This window comes from Manis javanica, chromosome 11, assembly GCF_040802235.1.
Source record: "Manis javanica isolate MJ-LG chromosome 11, MJ_LKY, whole genome shotgun sequence".
NCBI classification, from domain to species: domain Eukaryota; kingdom Metazoa; phylum Chordata; class Mammalia; order Pholidota; family Manidae; genus Manis; species Manis javanica.
Genome location: NC_133166.1, coordinates 95,352,132 through 95,370,137, shown reverse-complemented (window position 1 = coordinate 95,370,137; position 18,006 = coordinate 95,352,132).

Sequence of the window (18,006 nt, the reverse complement as noted above, 5' to 3'; positions counted from 1 at the left end):
TGCATGGAAGCCAGCAATATACCACATCCAGAAGCTTCTCCCAGCACCTCAGCCAACTTCAAAGAAAGTGCCTTCAGAGAGACCTCTAGAACAACTTTCCCTGTACCCTAGAGAGATGATTTATAGCAAGTTCCAGAGGGAAAATTTCCAGCAAATTCCACTGATGCAGCTACTGCTCTTCCATCCAGTGGGTCACAGCCATGCTCTATCCACAATATCTGGATCTCAGCCTGGAGGATGGGAGGGGCGGGGTGAGGCAGAGACATACCTGGGCCTCTATCTCAGCCATGGGTATAATAGGTGCTCCTTATAACTGCTCTTCCTGTATCTTCAGAGCTCTCTTTACTTATTCCTAGCCAATGCCTCATTACTCTAATCATCTGTTACAGTTAAAAATTGTTGGTTTAACTTTTTCATGCTTGATTTATTATGTAGATCTCTCTTTTGCTAGGACTCTGACTGATATGCACAGCATCACATATCTGGAAAGAAATTTAAAAGTCCAGTCTCTAAATAGCCAAACCTGAATGTTTGGAAATGGCTGGATAATGAAGAGAAACTTCCCAGTGTTCACTCAATTGCTTGGCAGAGTTTTGTGCATGGTAAATAATTATCTCCATCTGCCTCCCTGCTGTCTTCAACTGAAGAACTTAGACCATGTTCCAAACTGCAGGGATGCAGAACCTAATGGAACACTTCCACATGAGGGTTGGATAATGACGGACAGGTCCTCCAAGATATGTAAATAATCACTGCGCAGAATCAGGGCCCTTTTGGAGGTTTCACCAGTACCAATATCCTTCCCACTTTTGAGGCCAAGCCACTTAGATTCGGTAGGATTACCTGATGATTGTAAATATAAGCTTTAGGTCAGGCATATTCATCACTAACTAACTCTATGACCTTGGAAGAATTACTTAACCTTTCTTGAGCCTCTGTTTTATCATCTGTGAAATCTGCATGAAAGTAGAACTTTCTTCCACAGGGCTATTGTGAGGATTAAATTAAGTTATATATTGGACAAAGAATTATGCATATGGTAAAGAACTTCATCCTCACCTGTGAATGTGTTGGTGGTTCTGCTTGCTGAGAAGTGCAAAACTACATCCTTACCTGCTTGTTTAACCAGTGTGCTCTCAAGTACAAGTCTATAGGTAACCAAGCTATATGTAAACAAGTATATTTTGTGACCAGGTTGGGTCTCAATAGCCAGACCGTGTGCCATTTTTGTGGGTAGCTGCTGCTGTACCTGGGCTTTCCCCCTTGGCTTCAGTTCCTGCTCTCAGGACCAGCTCCACACCTGAGGAGTCATCAAAATACGTCAACTCTTGAGCCATATGACCTCTAGGGACAATTTATCAGAAAAGTCTAGAAAGCACTATCCAAAAGAAAAATAATGCAAGTCACACATGTGACACTGAATGCCCTACTTTCTGCAAGTTAAAAAGTAATGTTAAACAGGTAAAATTAATTTAAATAATATAGTTCATGTAGCCATATATATGTAACATAGACATGATAGATTTACAATACAGTTTTAAAACGTAACCAGTATTTAAAGTACTATTGAAATATCTCACGTTCTTTTTTCTGTTCTTTGGAATCCAGTAGGTACTGTACGTTTACAATGTCTCTCAATCAGGCACAGCCCCATCAGGCGCTCAGTGGCCACATGTGGGGAGCAACTACCATACTGAACAGAGTAGTCCGAGGCTCTCTGGTCTAAGGTCCTGCCCAAAAATGTTTTGCGAGTTATCTTTCCTAAATCACATAGCTGGACAGTGGCAGAACCAGGACCCAAAACCAATGACCCCGACACCTGCATATGAAATCCAGCTCTGCCTTATTGGCTGTGTGACTCAGGCCCAATTTCCTTACGTCTCTGAGTTCCAAATTCCTTTTCCATAAAATGGAAATGACAATATATTCTCAAGAGTGGTGCTAAGAATTAAATAAGGGAATGGAAGTAAAGCCGTTAGCCTATAGCAAGTGCTGGCTACTGGAGTAATGTTATCAGCATCGACTTCACCAGCCACACTGCCTCCTGTCCAACCTTAGCCTGACCTAGCAGGAGGCAGGGAAGGGGTGGCCTCCGATGGCACACCTATGGCTTTGGATGTGGCCTTAGTCTAGCCAGCAAGAACAATGTTATCATGCTGTACCTGCCCATCAAAGCTCAAGCATAGCTCTTCCTCTAAAACAGAAAGGTGATTTTTTCCTTTCAAGATTCTCTTCATAAAGGAACCAGGATGAATTTTTTAAACTTTAAAAGAACAAAAATACAGGCAGAGAGTCTGTAAGCGCCCCACCCATCACAGTCCCTGGTGACCTGAGAGAGGCTGGCTCACCTGGCCTCCCTAGTGAACCCTCCTTGCCCTGTCAGAAGCCACACTGCTAGCTCAGAGGGAGATAATATCATTTGTTGACATTTCCCAGGTGACAATAAAGTCGAGCTCTCTCTTAGGGATGGGAGTCTTTGCATATAATTAGCAGATCAAATTGCCCTCAGGGAATGGAGGCTTAGCATTCCTCATTGTCAAGAGGAACCGCAGCATCAGAGAAAGGAGGTGGAGAGGCAACCACAAAACTTCTCTGAGCCTTCCTTCGTTTAAGGATCTCACCTGGCGCAATGAATGATGGAGAAGAGGGTTCCACTTCTCACTTATCTTAGAAATGAACTTGCATGGACTCTACTCTGGACTGACATTAGCACATGAAACATTTCCACATTCAATTAACAAGTGTCTAGTAGGCATCCTACCATTTGTAAAATCTTGGCTAAAGTTATTTTTAAATTTCAAGAAATATACAGTCCATTTTGGAAGAAAATGTTGGAGGTAGGTTTACATACTATAGACAGCAATATATGTGTTACATGAATTATTGATATATAGTTATATCTGTATAATTACTAGTAGAATGTGAATTGTTAATAAAAATAACTGAAGACATGCTGCCACAGACACTTAAGCATGAAGAGGATGAAATAACACAGGCCTGAATGATAGGTAAGGGCTGTAGGGAGGAGGTAGAGTTGGAAACATCAGTTGAATTTAAATGCAATTTAAATCCAAGGGTGAGTGTGGAGAGGTGGCTGGAGGTGAGACTCAAAGGAAGATGAGTCAAGGCATAGCTGGGGGACTGAAGGAGTAGATGAGGGAGTAGATGAGGTTGACGAGAAGAGGAAGGTGGGAAGCACGTAGGAAAGGTAGGTTGTACCTCATTTTGTCAATGGGCAGTTCTAGCACCCCTCCCTCCATGCCAAGCCCTACACTGTGCCGTGGTGATGGAATTGTTTGCAAAGCTCCACAAGGCCCCTGCCACAGCCTAGATGCCAAGCTGTGGAGATTGGGGCACATACTGTAATTTTTTTATGGTAACCGGCCTTCACCCTGAGTGATTTGCTGCAGAGGACGACCCCTTGCCCTTCCTCTTGCATTTCTAACAATGCAGAGACCTGCCCACCACCAGAGGGAACATTGCAGACTTGACCTTGAAGGACAGAACCAATAACTGGAACAAGAAGGTAAAAGTGAAAAGCAGAAGAAGACACTCTTCTGAGGTTGACAATGAATCACTGCCACTAGGGCTCTTGGGAATCTGAGAATTTTTAATAAATGTCATCTTACTGCATTTGCACCCTGGGCAGGCTCACTGCAGAAACACTGTGATAGGTCTCTGGAACCCATGTAGTAACAGGAAGGCCTCCTCCATAAAACTAGATGTAATTTTAAGTGTACTGACGTTTAATTCACCTAAGGCATTTTGTCTCACATTTTATTATACTAATAGCTACTTAACCCACTTTCGCAAAATAAACAACCATCCCAGGAACTGATTCTAATTACCTCCTTTCTTAAATACTGTTTGCACTTTCGGACTTCTCTCTGTGTCCTTACAGAGTTTTTCTTAAGCCTAATAGGAATCTTAAAAACAAATCTTGTAAACATATTTATCCATTTAGTTGCCTTCAGCCTTAAAAACCTTGCCAATGAATCTTCTGTAATTCCCTGACAAACTTCTTGGCTAAGTGTAAACGGGGCTGTCAAAGAAAACTCAAAGTGTTAGCCCAAGAATTTCATCACATAAATGTGTTTGAGTGGCTTTCTCATCCTCAGACCTGAGCCATTAGCACATTTCCTAACAGGAGGCAACTTTCTGAAGCCACACCTGAAACCAAAAAGCTAATGTCAGCCCAAGGTGACGGGTCCATTCCCTTCCTCGTGCAGCGTCTTTCCCTTTGCTAAAGAACTGAAATCAGATGAGTTGCTGACATCTGGTGGTTGCTCAGCAGAGTGTAAACTCAGTCTCCCTTAGATTACAGTAAACTCCCAGCCTCCCATTCTGAAGGCCTCCTCTCAAAATGAAGGACATGTTTGCACCCAGAAGGGAAGCAGGCAGGCAAATGAAGACGCAGTGGGAAAAAATTCTCATGGCGAGAGTGCGTGCTTGGCTACCAGAATGAAAAGTCAGCTACCCCGGAGGCTTCGAACTGCTCCTTGGGTTGGACACGGATTAGCTTGGTCCCAACACACTTGATGAGTCACAGAAGGTGAATACGACAGGGAACCCCTTTGCGTTAAAGGTGCCATATTTTTTGCAGATGGGAATACTTCTTCTCGACCCATTTTCCCTTTGCCACTGATATATTTTTAAAAGTTCTCCATTTGGGCCCACAGAGTGGAAAGCGGTTTCCCAAGCATTCTGAATTCCTCTGCTCTTCTGCCTCCGCACACTGAGGGGCACCAGGAGCTGGCCGAAGTGGAATGGATCTCAGATCTTTGCTCAGAGGAGTTGTTTGAACTCTGTCTTTGGAGAGAAATGTAGCAGCTTTGCTCTGAATGGCACAAAGACACCAACCAATGAGACTCATGGCCTGGAGGTACATCAGGTAACCCCCAAATTAGAGGCTGGGAGGAAGGCTTCCCAAAAGCTGCAGGCAGAAAGGAGACTAGTCACTATTCTAAAATGCTCTTTGATTTCTTCATTGCTCTTATCACTAAATAAATGTACTTTGTTCATTTATTCATTTTTTCTGGAGTTTCCCTACCAACTCTGGGTTTTGCCTTCTCCATTCAACTCTCCCAGCCCCTAAGCAAAAAGTAAACCTGAGAGCAGGAACTGTCTCTTCACCATTTATATCCCCAGCACCTGAAACATTGTTTAGTGCATGGTAAAGTTCTCAAGTATTTGTTCAATGAAGAAAATGACAATATACTCCCATAGTTCCTCTGAAAATCAACAGGGAGTCCCCCCTTTACCTTCCTTCACCTGCAGCCCACAGGAGGGTCATGCCTAGGGACATCATGGAAGCACCTAAGTGCCTCTGTATTCGCCTCCTTGATTGACAGCCCAGAGCTGAGGATGAACAGCCAGCTGGACCGCCTCCCAGAGTTCCTGCAGAGTGCCTGGTCTTGCAGGGGTGGAGGCTCCCTTCCCCAGAAGGACTCCAGAGAACTGGGGACAGAAATCCTTATGGGCAAGTCTGAGTGTACAGAAACATATGTTCCTGGGGCTAAATTGCTCTCCGGGTGTGCATGAGTCTGTGGGGGCTGGGAGGAGTGTGTTGGAAAACTTTCCCTCTGTCTGAAACTACATGGTTTCCTGAGGAAATGAGAAATGGAGGTGGGATGGGTGGGAAGGAATGAAAAAATTCCAGTAAGGAAAAAAAAAAAAGACTTTTTTTCTTTGGAACGGGGAGAGTTATTGGCAGGTCTGAAATTCCAGGATCTCTGTGTATAAGAAATATAAAAGGCTTAAAAAATTTATTTTAAATATTTTAAATTATTCCAGTATAAGACACTGGAATAAACACTTAAAAGAGAAACACTCTTAAATTTGGGGTTTGGGGAAGCTTGGCCCAGAATGATCAGAACCCAGGGTTCATGACCTTCCCACTCAGGCCAGCAGAGCAGGTACTTTCTGACATCCATTAATATGGTTTATGGTTAAATTGCTGGACCCCATGTGGACTGAAAGGGCCTCTTTATCTTTAAACAAACAGAGGAGGCAGGAGGACCCCCACCCCCACCCCAGCCTAGACCTATATTTGTGAGACCACACCGTGGGTTTTTCCATTCCAGCTATCAATCTCCCCTTGTTTGTGGCTTGAGAGAAAAAAGAGAAGTCCAGGGAGGAGGGAGGCATAATCAGAGAGGTAACTCAGTTCTATTTTGGCAGATCTTGAATAAGTAACTTGGTCAGACTTTTCTTGAGAATGGATGGAAATCTGAGAGTAACAAGGATTCGTGTGGGGACACTCTGAATGTCCCCCACCCAAAACACCACCCATGCCTTCACCGAGCTTCCCGGAAAACAGTCCGTTGTCTATGTGCGGGTCCCCGCCTTCAGCACCACAGGCCACCTAGGAGGTTCCAACTTTGAGCGTCAACAGCAACAGTCACAGGTGGAACAGGAAGCCTTTATTAAGTGCCTTCTGCACACAGCACCGTGCCAGACGGTGCAGAAACACATCCAGCCACAACTCTGCCACATTATGGTTTACAGTCTAAGAATAACCTCGTAGGCTTTTTGGGGAACATCAAGAATGCTAACAAGGTTGTTTTTCCTTTGTTTTTATCACAGCACCACGTGGTGGTGAAGATCACAGGTTTTTGTGTCAGACAGAATTGGGTTAGAATCCCAGTTCTTTCGTGGATGTGTGACCTTGAGCAAATGGTGACACTTCCCTGTGTCTCTCTTTCCTCATCTATGAAGTGGGGATGAGAATAGCTACCACACAATAATGATAATTTGTTGTAATGATACAATGAAGTAGTATCAATAACATGTTTCAGATGGTGCCTGCAGCATGGTGAACTCACAGTACGTGGCTGGCATCGCACTGGGTGGAGAGAAACAATAGCACTTGGTGAGAGCCAGGGCACCACACTGTTCTAAGCTCTTTGCGTGTATTACTCATTTCACCTTGTGAGAATCCTAGGTGGTAAGTCCTATTACTATTCTCACTTTCTACATCTGGGGAAACTGAGGCACACCTACACATGACCCTATAATCTGTGGAACCTAAACTGTCCAGCTCCAGAGACTTCCTCAGAAAGGCAGGTCCAATGGTTGGTCTGAAAAGTTGTGCTGCTATTTTTACCTACAACACCTGAGTGGAAGATTTCATCACCATCCCCTCATCTGCTGACACCAGTCAGTGACCATCCAACGTCAACTGAACTCTGTCTCCTTGGACAGGCCCGAGGCTCAATCTGGATGGATGACCTCTACGAACAGTTACCCTTGCCCTGGCCTTCCAACTGAAAACAAAAAGAGGGACAGTTACATAAACTAAATGCTGACCTATATTCTTGACGCTCTCAGTTGTTTCTGGATCCCCAGAGGGGACACTGAGGCTCACCGGGAGAGAAGCACAAACTGTGTCCGATGTGCTCTTCCTCCTCACACAACCCGCCGTCAGCCCAGCTTGGCGGAGAATCACGGGTTACTGATTGGTTTGGTGTTACTGTCCATGTTCCCCCAAGGGGAGACCCGGTCTTTAAACACCAACCCAAAATGAAACTAAACAAAACACATAAGCAAGAGGAAAACTTGTAATATCAGATTTATGTGGAAAAAATAAGTGCCAAGGATTGGTCAGAATTACAGGGGAGTTCTTTAAAGAAATCGCTTAATTTTCAAATACTTGAACACCATCAAATAAGAGGGTATTGCCAAATGAGGTTCTGGGGATTATACTAAATGAGCAAGTGGCAAAAATCCTGTAATTATTCCATTCTATACATATAATCTTTGCATAGATAAAGTTCGGTTCCTCAAATAGTTAGTCATCCCCTACAAATGTGTTTTGCTAATTGCCTTAGGAGACATTGTTTCAAAATAAAAAGCCAAAGTCTGATTTTCTAATCAAAATTAGCCAAATTAGCAGACATTTTATTACTAAAGTTTAATGATTGTTAGTTTAAAACTTGCTCACTTCTTTGTTTTAGGGATACTTGAAAAAAACTCTATTGCTAAATCTTCTCTGGAGTCGTTAGCATCAGATAAACAAAAGCAATGACTAAGATCTAGACTCATCGATGCCATTTTAATACATGGCCCATTCCTTACAGTCTCCTCAAACCACTGCTACTTAGTTCCCTGGGAGGAGTCAGAAGTCCAAGCCAAATATAGAACTACCCCTGAATTATCTGGGGACACTCAAAACATTGCTTAACTTATCCAGGCCTCAGTTTCTTCTCTCCTGTAGATGACAGAGCCATCTCCATAGGTTCCTCAGAGATGATGATGGTGGTGGTGGTGGTGGTGGTGGTGGTGGTGGTGGTGATAATAACTGGGGTGGTGGTGATGCTCATGTTGATGGCAGTGAAGGTGGTGCTGTTTATTGAGTCTTATCATATGCCATAGATCTACTATTCTAAGCCTTTGACTTGAATGAACTCAAAACATCCTCATGGAAACCCCGGACCAGCAACTGCTTCCCAATTCCTGTCTACTCTGTGAAAGGAAAGGAGCGACACACAGCAGCAATTCACCGGAGAATTCCGCTTTATTAGGGAAAGGTGCTGGGTTATATAGGAAGGGGCATGAATTGATTGAGGTGTCACTTCTACGGGGCTGGTGGCTGTTGGCTAGGTGCTGGGACTGGGAGGGGGGCGAGAGGTGATTGGGCTTCAGGTGGCGCCGGTGGGAACTGAGGACCCCCAAAGAGAAGCCGGAAGTTTGCCATCTTACTGGTGGGGGCCCTTCACTCTGCACTCTTGAGCAAAGGATGTGGCAGATTGTATTTTCAAAAAGTCATCTCAACAATATCTTCCATCCAACAGGCCCTTTGTGTAATGTTTTTCGACACTTTTCCCATTAATAAGTGGGGTCTACATTTCCTCCACTTGCATCTGGGCAAAAGTGATGCTATGTGACTTCCAAGGTTATGTCATATAATGCATGACAGCTCCTTCTTGGTTCTTTTTGAGATACTTACCCTTGGACCCAGCCAAGAGGCTGTAAGGAAGCTCAGGCCACAAGGAGAGACCCTGCCCAGATGTTGCTGCTGACAACCCAAGCAGGGTTCGCTGCCAATGTGTGCATGAGGGTGTCGTCAGGGATTCTAGCCCCCCGCCCTGAGTCACCGCCAGCCTTTAAGTCTCACCAATAGAGTTCCCAGATAACAAGTCTCTGTCCCTGCTGTGGGTCCATTCTGAGTTCCTGATGCACAAAACTGGTGAGCATGAGAAAACAGTTGTGGTTTTATGTCTCTAAGTTTGGGGTGTTTGGTTAGGCAGCAATACAGGCTCCACTTTCTCTCTTAGAGCCTAAGCAAGAGCCAGACCCAGGACCTCCTTATGCCATTCCTCATATAAGCGGGGCCTGTGCCAAGAACACAGATAGAGGTCTACATTCCACATGTCTGAATTTCTAAAAGCAATAAGCCAAGCTAACAAGCTATTAAGTAAAATATGCTTTGTCCTCCTACATAGGTGAACTTACCTTCATAATAAACTGAAAGATTCTAATTTAAGACCCCCATACTCCTCATAGTTCTGGAATGTGGGCTGCTGGAACAATGTACCATGAGCCTAGGGTTAGCCCCCCTTATCATCCGCATCTCCACCCCACACTGCCACATTGCAAGCCAGCTGGGAGGCCCCAGCTCCCGCACACCGGCCAGCCTCCCGCTGCTGCACTGCCTACCCCGTGGCCCAACCACAGTGCAGGGGCACAAGCAGGAGGGCAGACACCCACCAGCCTGCCAGCAAGGAGCCCACACACATGTCAGGGTGGGCCCAGGACTGTTTGTGCAGAGAGTCCCCAGGGGAGTACGGTCTTGAGAAGGGCCCCTCCTCTTGTCCCATGGGGAAGGGCACTGCCGGGAAGGGCCAGAGCAGGATGCTCCGGAGCGCAGGGGGCTAAGAGAGTGCTGCTCCTGGGCCTTCCACTGACCCCTCCCCAGAACTGAGTCGGTTATAAAGGACATTCCCAACCCGACACCTTCCGTCAGAGGAAAGAGTGAGCAAGGGCTTCTGGAATCTTTTTACTCTTCCCCACAGTTTCTACCCCGACACCCACGCCAGGCCCAGGAAGAGGGCTGGAGGGACGTTGTATAGATCGTCTCTAATGTCTCTCAGCCCTATGTCTCCTGGACCTTCCTGTTTTTAATAGAGCACCTCTTCCTGTTGTGTTTTCCAAACCAACTTTGCATCTTTAAGGCCAGAAGACATACTGTGATCCCCATTTTCCTCCTTAGGTGTAATTATCAGTTGGTTAAAAGCAAAGAAAGAAGGGAAGGACTGGAGATGGATTAGCACCCCTCAAACCTCCAACATCAAGCAACTCTCAAAAATTGATGTCTTCAGATCCTATACCTTTGCCCCCTTCTGAACTACGCATTTCAGAGCCCAGAAGAGACAAGTAAACTGACTGATCTTTCCAGGAATTCTTGCATCAGCTGAAGAATGGAAAAAAAACAAAATCAATATCTGGATTTTTTTAACTATCTACTTTAGTCATATATATATATTCCTAAATGTCAAGTTATTAAGATGATGAAAAGACTGGGAATTGGTAAAATGGCGAAAAAAACTTTAAAGGAGAAAATGGGAATGTGTTTCAGGAATGGGGGCAAGATTAATACAGAACCAAAGTCTCCAGCATATTCAATGGCTGCCTTTCAGCAGCACAACACTTACTAATCACAAAGTCAGGACTCTGGGTGGGGGGCAGTGACCCCGGCCAGCTCTGTCGGTGAGCCCCAAGGGATCAGGACAAAACTCTCCTAAGTATTACACTTGGCTCACTGTCACCCTTGCACCACCACCCCCTTCACCACCAGATTCTTCCTCCCTAAACAAATTCAATTGACTAGTTAGCTAGTGTATGAATAATAAGTTACTGTAAGCAGACATCAATGAACATGCGTTATTACCCAGAATGAGCAATTTAGGTGGGAATTCAGCTGCATTACACTTACTAAAATTGTCTGTCAGGCTATAGAACTATTTAGAGTTCACCTATATTATTAAATTACAATAACAATAGGGTCAAATTAATGGAAGAGCTGATTTCCAAATAGCAAAACAAGGTCCCAAATATGCATACATATGTATAAACATACATTTCACGTGAACAGACATATCTATAAGAGAAGCTGGGCTGTATAAGTAGGTGTGGCAACCCAGTAGACAAAGGAGAAATTAAGTTTGCAAAGAGGTTTTCATTACTCCCCACTGTTTCAGTGACTTGTATTCTGAAAATACTTTCTATTTAGATAAACGTGATCTGGCAGTGGACTTTGTTTAATGATCAGTTTGGTTTTCTGGGAAATTTGTTTAACTGGTTTAGATTTTGAATGAGGGAGGAAATTGTGAACTTGAAACCAATTAAATGCTAAGCTATTGAGAAGCTCTGGCTCCCTGAGCTAGAGAAAGACAGAACAGTGGGTGAAGCAAAATGCAGTAAACCTCATGGCCCCCAGGTAGGCGAGGCCAATGGAAAGAACACCAGAATAGGAACCAGACAGAAGACTCCCTGTGCAGGCTGTGATATGACCTTGGCCAAGTCACCTCACCTCTCTGAGCTCCCCTTTCCTCTTCCCTAGAATTGTGACAGTAAGTCTCTCTTCCCTACAAATGGTAGAAAAATGGTGAAATGGGTGAAAAAGTTCCTTTTGAAATATAAAATGTACATTAGTAGGCCCCATGCATAATTTATTTGACTTGTAATTCTGTTTTCCACATTTGTTGTGTCTGATATTCTCCACCAGATTGTAAATTCCATCCATACAGGGAACGGGTCTTATCACAGAGCTGACTTTGCCCAAACTGGTGGGGATATATATTAATACAAGTGCTGGTTTTATATAATACATATACATCTATATATCTAGTGAATGAGTAGAGAATCAGATATTTACATTTTCACCTTGAAGCTTAAGCACTGTTGGGGCACCAAGAATGGAGGCGATTTAACAGAGGGCAAAGCAATCTCCAATACTGAAGTACACTTCAAGGAGTTCTGGAACAATTCCGGGGACTTCCTATGTCCTGTGGGGACTCCTGGTTCTGTGCTGTTGCGGGGATTTTTCTTTTTAATCTTCTCTCCCTCTATTTTCCCTTCACTCTTCACCCCTCGTCTATGCTCTTACATTTTCCTTTTTCATTGTTCCCATAATGGCCTTCCGGATTAGTTACTGTGCTGAGCTCTAAAATCTTGTTATTCAGACCAGCAGCCCCGTCACCCACCTGCAGGCTGCTGGCAATGCAGAACCTCATTAACACCAGCCACCCCCTCATGAGGTCCTCAGTGGTTCATGTGCACATTAAAGTTTGGGAAGCCCTGCTCTAAAATACAGCACAGACACAGACACCCACAGAACAAGCATTTTCCTAACTCACTGATCAAACTTATTTATTGGAAGCTGATCATCAGTCGATCGGAGCACTCGCACCATTTGATCCTCTCTTCCTTAGCCTGACTCTCTTGTGTTTGCCCTGTTCCTCTGCAGCGCCTCCTCACAAGGTAAGAATGGCAAATTCAGTAAAAGTCATTTCAAAACCATTTTTTTTAGCAAGGTGGGTAGAAAGTTTAGTGAGCAAGGGTTTGTGAAGCATATTCTTAGGAGACTTTCTGATTAGCTGAGTGCAACCCAGCTGTCAGCTGTGGCCATCCTGTCACATGAGGCTTAGGTTAAATTAGCTCAAGCTGGCTGTGAAGTCGAGTGCCCTCCTCAAGGTTCCCACAGGTCCCAGCGGCATGCTTCTCAGGGCCACTTCAGTCCCTGGGCTTGTGTGAGATAAGCTGTTGGCCTCACCCCCCTCTTTTTACCCAGCTTCTCTTCTCTACTCTTCACCAACTTGGACTTAGATCAAGGAAGGCTGCCCTGTCCTTGATCGCTCCCCTCCCCAAAAGTGTGCACAAAAGGCGTCAATGTTCAGAAGCCTTAGTTGAAGGTCAGGAGACGGAGAAGTAATTACAGAAAGCCACTGGACATCTCTGCTCTGAAAGTCCTTCGCTAGGGTCCACTCTGCAGGTCCAGGTTCCTGCCTCGCTGTGCCACCCACCCTCTTTCTTCTCCAGCTCACCCACCCCTCGTCTCTGCCCTTCCCATCCCCAAATTCCTGTTCCTTTTCTTATATGTGATGCTTTGGCAGTTATGTTTTGTCTTGCAGGCTCTTTCTGACCCACACCCACACGTTTTCAAATTGTTTTCCTGAACAAAGTTCCTTCCCTTCAAAGCTCCCTAGTTACAACTGTTTAAATTATAATTTGTCATAGGAGGAATACCCCAAGGCCATCAGGATGTTTTAGTAAAGCTAGACTGCTCCGAGCTCTGGGCGTCCCAGGCTAGTGGTAGGAAGATGCGCCAGAAATCGGCAGGTTAGAATGAGCAGACGACAGACTCGTGGAAAAAATCATGAAGAGAACTTACTTCTTACTGACTTTCTAATTCCCAACCAGAGCCAATCGAACCAGTTCTCCTCTCCTCTCTATGAACCCATTGACTTAAGAAAATTAAACATAATTATATTCCCTTCCTTCTTCTTAGCTCCTTTATCTCAGTCACCACAGCCTATAGCTCCTGCAATCCACATACCACTGTATAGCACAAATTCCTTATCCATTGTGAACCTCAAGATCTGCAATTATAAATGTTGTAGATAAATGGGAATCATGTTATTTAACAGGGTGTTAAATGCCACTCTCCCAGTTCACTCGGCATTTTGGCTGAGACCCCAAAGCTGAGGACAATAGGTGTTAAGCAGCAACATATTCTAAAGCGAGGAGGCCAACCACCCATGCCGGGCTTGCTAACAGATGGCAAAACGGTGTGCGCCCTACAGTCCATCACCTGCTCTGGCCTCCCTGCAACAGGAAACCAGGAAACTGATTAGAGTAAGACTAGAGAGGATGGCTGTTATCCTCCCTGCTCACCCACACGGAGAGGGAGAGGGGGCTTCCCTCTGCAAGCCGAGGGAGGACATCCTGCGGGCCCTAGAGAAGGGCAAAGGGACAGAGTTCTTGCAAGCAAATGGATTGTGCTGCCTGACTCTTGCCTGAAAAAACCTAGGGCAAGAGTCTGGTTAAAGCTTCATTTCACGGAAAAGCAAGTAAAGAGGATACGAGGAGAGCAGCCTGGATTTCCAGCTTCCAGTGGGCAAGGAAAACAGGCTTGAGTCGTTACTCTGGTGATGAACACCAGAGGACTCAACCACGCCTGTCTTGCATGGCAGAGTGTGATGACTCTAATGGAAAGAGGCTTGGGTGTGCCTTTAGATGCAGAAAGTGAGCATCACATACAGTTGGCTGGAATGGTACCACTCAGCAAGGAATGGTATGGTAAGAGGTCGCTGCTGCAGGTAGCAGACCTAGAAAACCCCTGAGATGCCAAGGAGGACAAGAGCCAGCATTTGGGCCAGGCGTGGAGCCAACCCAGGTCATACCACTAGTGGAAGACACTGCCCTTTTCCTCTACCATTCTTTGCCTCTCTGAGGTGACCAGACTCAGCAGATCCAAGTGACAAGGAAGGAGAAAAGAAACTAACCATGTCACCCTTCCCTCTGAAGGGAATGCAGAATCCAAGTGTGCAGGAAGACTGTATTTTGCAACTTCTCTTACAGTTAAGCTGGGTTCTGATACCTAAATTATGGGCAACGCAAGGCAGATGAGAGTGATACCAGACACCCCCAGGCCAAGTCATCAAGCCCTTGGCCTTCACTATTTCTCTTCTCCTGTGGTCACTGAGAACACAGGTTGAAGATGGCAGAGCCACAAGATAGAAGGAGCCTGGATCCCTGAGTCACTGCTCTAAAGAGCTGCCCCACTCTCAGTGCACATCGTGACAAAGCTATTATACTAAAATACTGAATTTTAGGGGGTTTCATTTTGTTTTGTCTTTATTACTGTAGCATGGTTTGGCCTTCCCTAACAATGCAGCAGACTTCTATTCTTGGAGCAGACCTGATCAGGCGGCCGCGGCAGGGAGGAAGAAGCTTTAAATGAGATGATATTAAAGCTTTTATATTACACTGGAAAATAATGCTTGATACCAAAAGATGCACTATTTTATTTCAATTTTATTTTATACTTTATATCTTAAAATAATTATAAATTCACAGGAAGTTGTAAAGATAATACAGAGAGATTCTCAGGGTCTTAGGTTCCCCTGGGGGTTCTATGTGCTATAAACGTACGTAATTATAGCACAAAATCAAATCCAGGAAATTGACACTGGTGCATGGCTTGTATAGTACTGTGTCATTTTATCACACATGTAAACACATACAAACACCAGCTACCAGGGGAATGAAGATACAGACCTTCTCCCTCACCACAAATCTCTCCCTGGGCTACTCCTGTATAGAGACACCCACCCCCCTTGCCCCATCCCCCGCCATCCCTAACTCCTGACAACCACTAATTTTTTCTCCATCTCTATAATTTTGTCATTTTGGAGACTGTTACAGAAATAGAATCATATATCTTGTGACCTTTGGAGATAGGCTTTTTAAACACCAGTATAACTTCATGTATCTTCTTTGGTAAAATGTTTCTCTGTGCCATTTGTCCATGTTATAATTGAATTGTTTATGCTTTTGAACTTTTGAGTTTCTAGACTTCTTTAGATATTCTGAGTATGAGTCCCTTTTCAGATATGTGAAATATTTGCAAATATTTTCTCCCAGTCTATGGCTTGCCTTTCATCCAATTTATCTTTTCTTTTTCATTATGGATCATACTTTGTGTCATGTCTAAAAACTCCTCGCTCCAAGCCCTAGGTCTCAAAGATTTTCTGTTTTCTTCTAAAAATTGCATGATTTTATATTTTACACTTAAATATAGGATCTACTGTAAGTTAATTTTCATGTAAGGTATGAAGTTTAGGCCAGTGGGTGTCCAGTTACTCCAGCGCCATCTGTTGAAAGGTTCTCCTTCCAGTGAATTGCTTTCATACCTTTATCAAAACTCAGTTGCTTGTGCTTACAGGGCTATTTCTGGGTTGACTACTTTGTTCCATTGACCTAGGTGGCTATCTTTCTGCCAGTTTTGCACAGTTTTGATTGATATTATCTTTCAATATGGAAGATAACCAGTCCTAGCTATGGATCTGCTTCACTTATCATCCAGTAAGAAGGAGAATGATCCAATAGGGTTCAGAGAAAGTGGTGCAGAAAGTAAAACTGCTTCCTGCTAAAATCTCACCAAGTACAGTTTAGTGAATAAGCACCCACTTCTTAGAAGGTCATTTTTGTCGTTGTTTTGGTGCATTTAATGCATCATATATGAGATGCATCATGTATGGGACACACTAATACTGTGCCTGGTACATTCTAAATCCTCAGTTTTGTTGTTTGTCATCAATGTTCAATGAAGTAATCTTCTTCATCATCCATGCTCCTCTCTGAACCCCTCCTAGCAGTTAACAAAAGGATCAGCATTTCTCTGTCTCAAACAACTCTCTCTCCTATATGTAGAAGTCAAAAATTGCCTTAAGGAAAAAAAAAATCTTGCTTGGCATCTATTAGCCTTCCTTATGCACCTTGAAGGTAAGGGAAGTGTACCTAGACAGGCAGTAGACCCCAAGGCAGCAAAGGTGAGCAAATGCTCCCTCCTGACCTTCACAGCTACCCACCTGCCCTGGGCGTTTTCAGGTAAGGAGACAAGCTGAGCACTGGACTGTATGCGCAGGGCCTGGCCTCCTGGGGTGCTGCATGGCCTGTTCAGGGGACCCGGGACAGCCAAGGCAAGAGGCCTCGTTGGGAAAGGAGGAGAGAAGGACGTCACTGGTGTCCTCAGAGACCTCTGAGCCTCCAGCACAAATCTCCGGGGCCTAATTTGGGAATCCCCATCATGGCCTGGCTTAGATCTCCCAGTTGAGGACGGGCCTGGGAGACCACCCAACCAATAGGTCAACGAGGATTTCGAGGGCTGGGGTGGTGAGGGTTGCAGAGGCTGGGATAAGGCAAAGGAGAATCACTGTGGTTAATTTCAGCAAGTCAGTGTGATGATACAGGGGTGAGGATGGTGGGGGTTGGGGATTGGAGGGCAGGTGAGAGAAAAGCCCCTCACTTTCTAAATGTTTGCCTGTGAGGGCAGCTTGATCTTTGAAATCAGAGAGGAGAATTCTTCAAGTCTGGTAAAGGCAGACACGCTTCATCCTGCCCTCCAGTGGCTGCTGACTGCAGACAGCTTTTTTTCCTTCAACAATAGAAGAAATGGGAAAGAAAAGGCAAGCTTTTGGCCTCAGGGTTTTTTTGTTTTTTTTTTTTACCACGGCTCTTTCCGCTCCAACCTACATCTAAGAGGGAGGGAAACTATCTTTTGTTATCACTCAATCTCCCTTAAATTTAAGAACAGCTGGGGATATTTTTCATGATTCATTAAATTCACATCATTCCAAAGAAATCTTCCTGCCGATTTATCTTTGCCTCAGCGGTTGGGGCTCCAGGAGTGTGCAGTTTCCTGAATGCTGTCAACCTGGGTCCACTGTTTGGGGCTGAGACTGTCATCTTTCATGCTGGAATATCTTTTTTTTGAGGGTGAAAGAGAGCAGGAAAGGAATCAGGGTATTGAAATGAATCTTTCCAGTCAATTTTTCCCGTTCTAGAGATAAAGAAAAAGTCATACGGCTGTTGTAGCTAAAGACTAAACCCCAGCTAATGTCCTCAGCAGGGAAGAACAATTAGTAAATTCTCTAATTAGAGTCCTGTTTACATTTCTCTTTTCATAGAGGCTAATCCTTGTGTTTAAAGAAGATATTCTGCCTTGATTAATCGGAGTCACAGCAGAGTCCACGGGAAATGCTTGAGTTCCATAAGCACTTAGCTATAGTCACTGAAAACCAACTATATACTGAGCACTACGTATAAATATGACATGATCTCTACCCCTGTGGGCAAGGGCACACATAACAAACCGGTTTCATCCTCCATGCCAACTGTCACGCATTGTAGGTGGGTTTCTAGGGCATTCTGAGGCCATCTCCTGGCTCAAGAGAAAGGAGAGCTTTACTGGATGATTGGCAGCCATCAAGAAGGCAGGAAGAT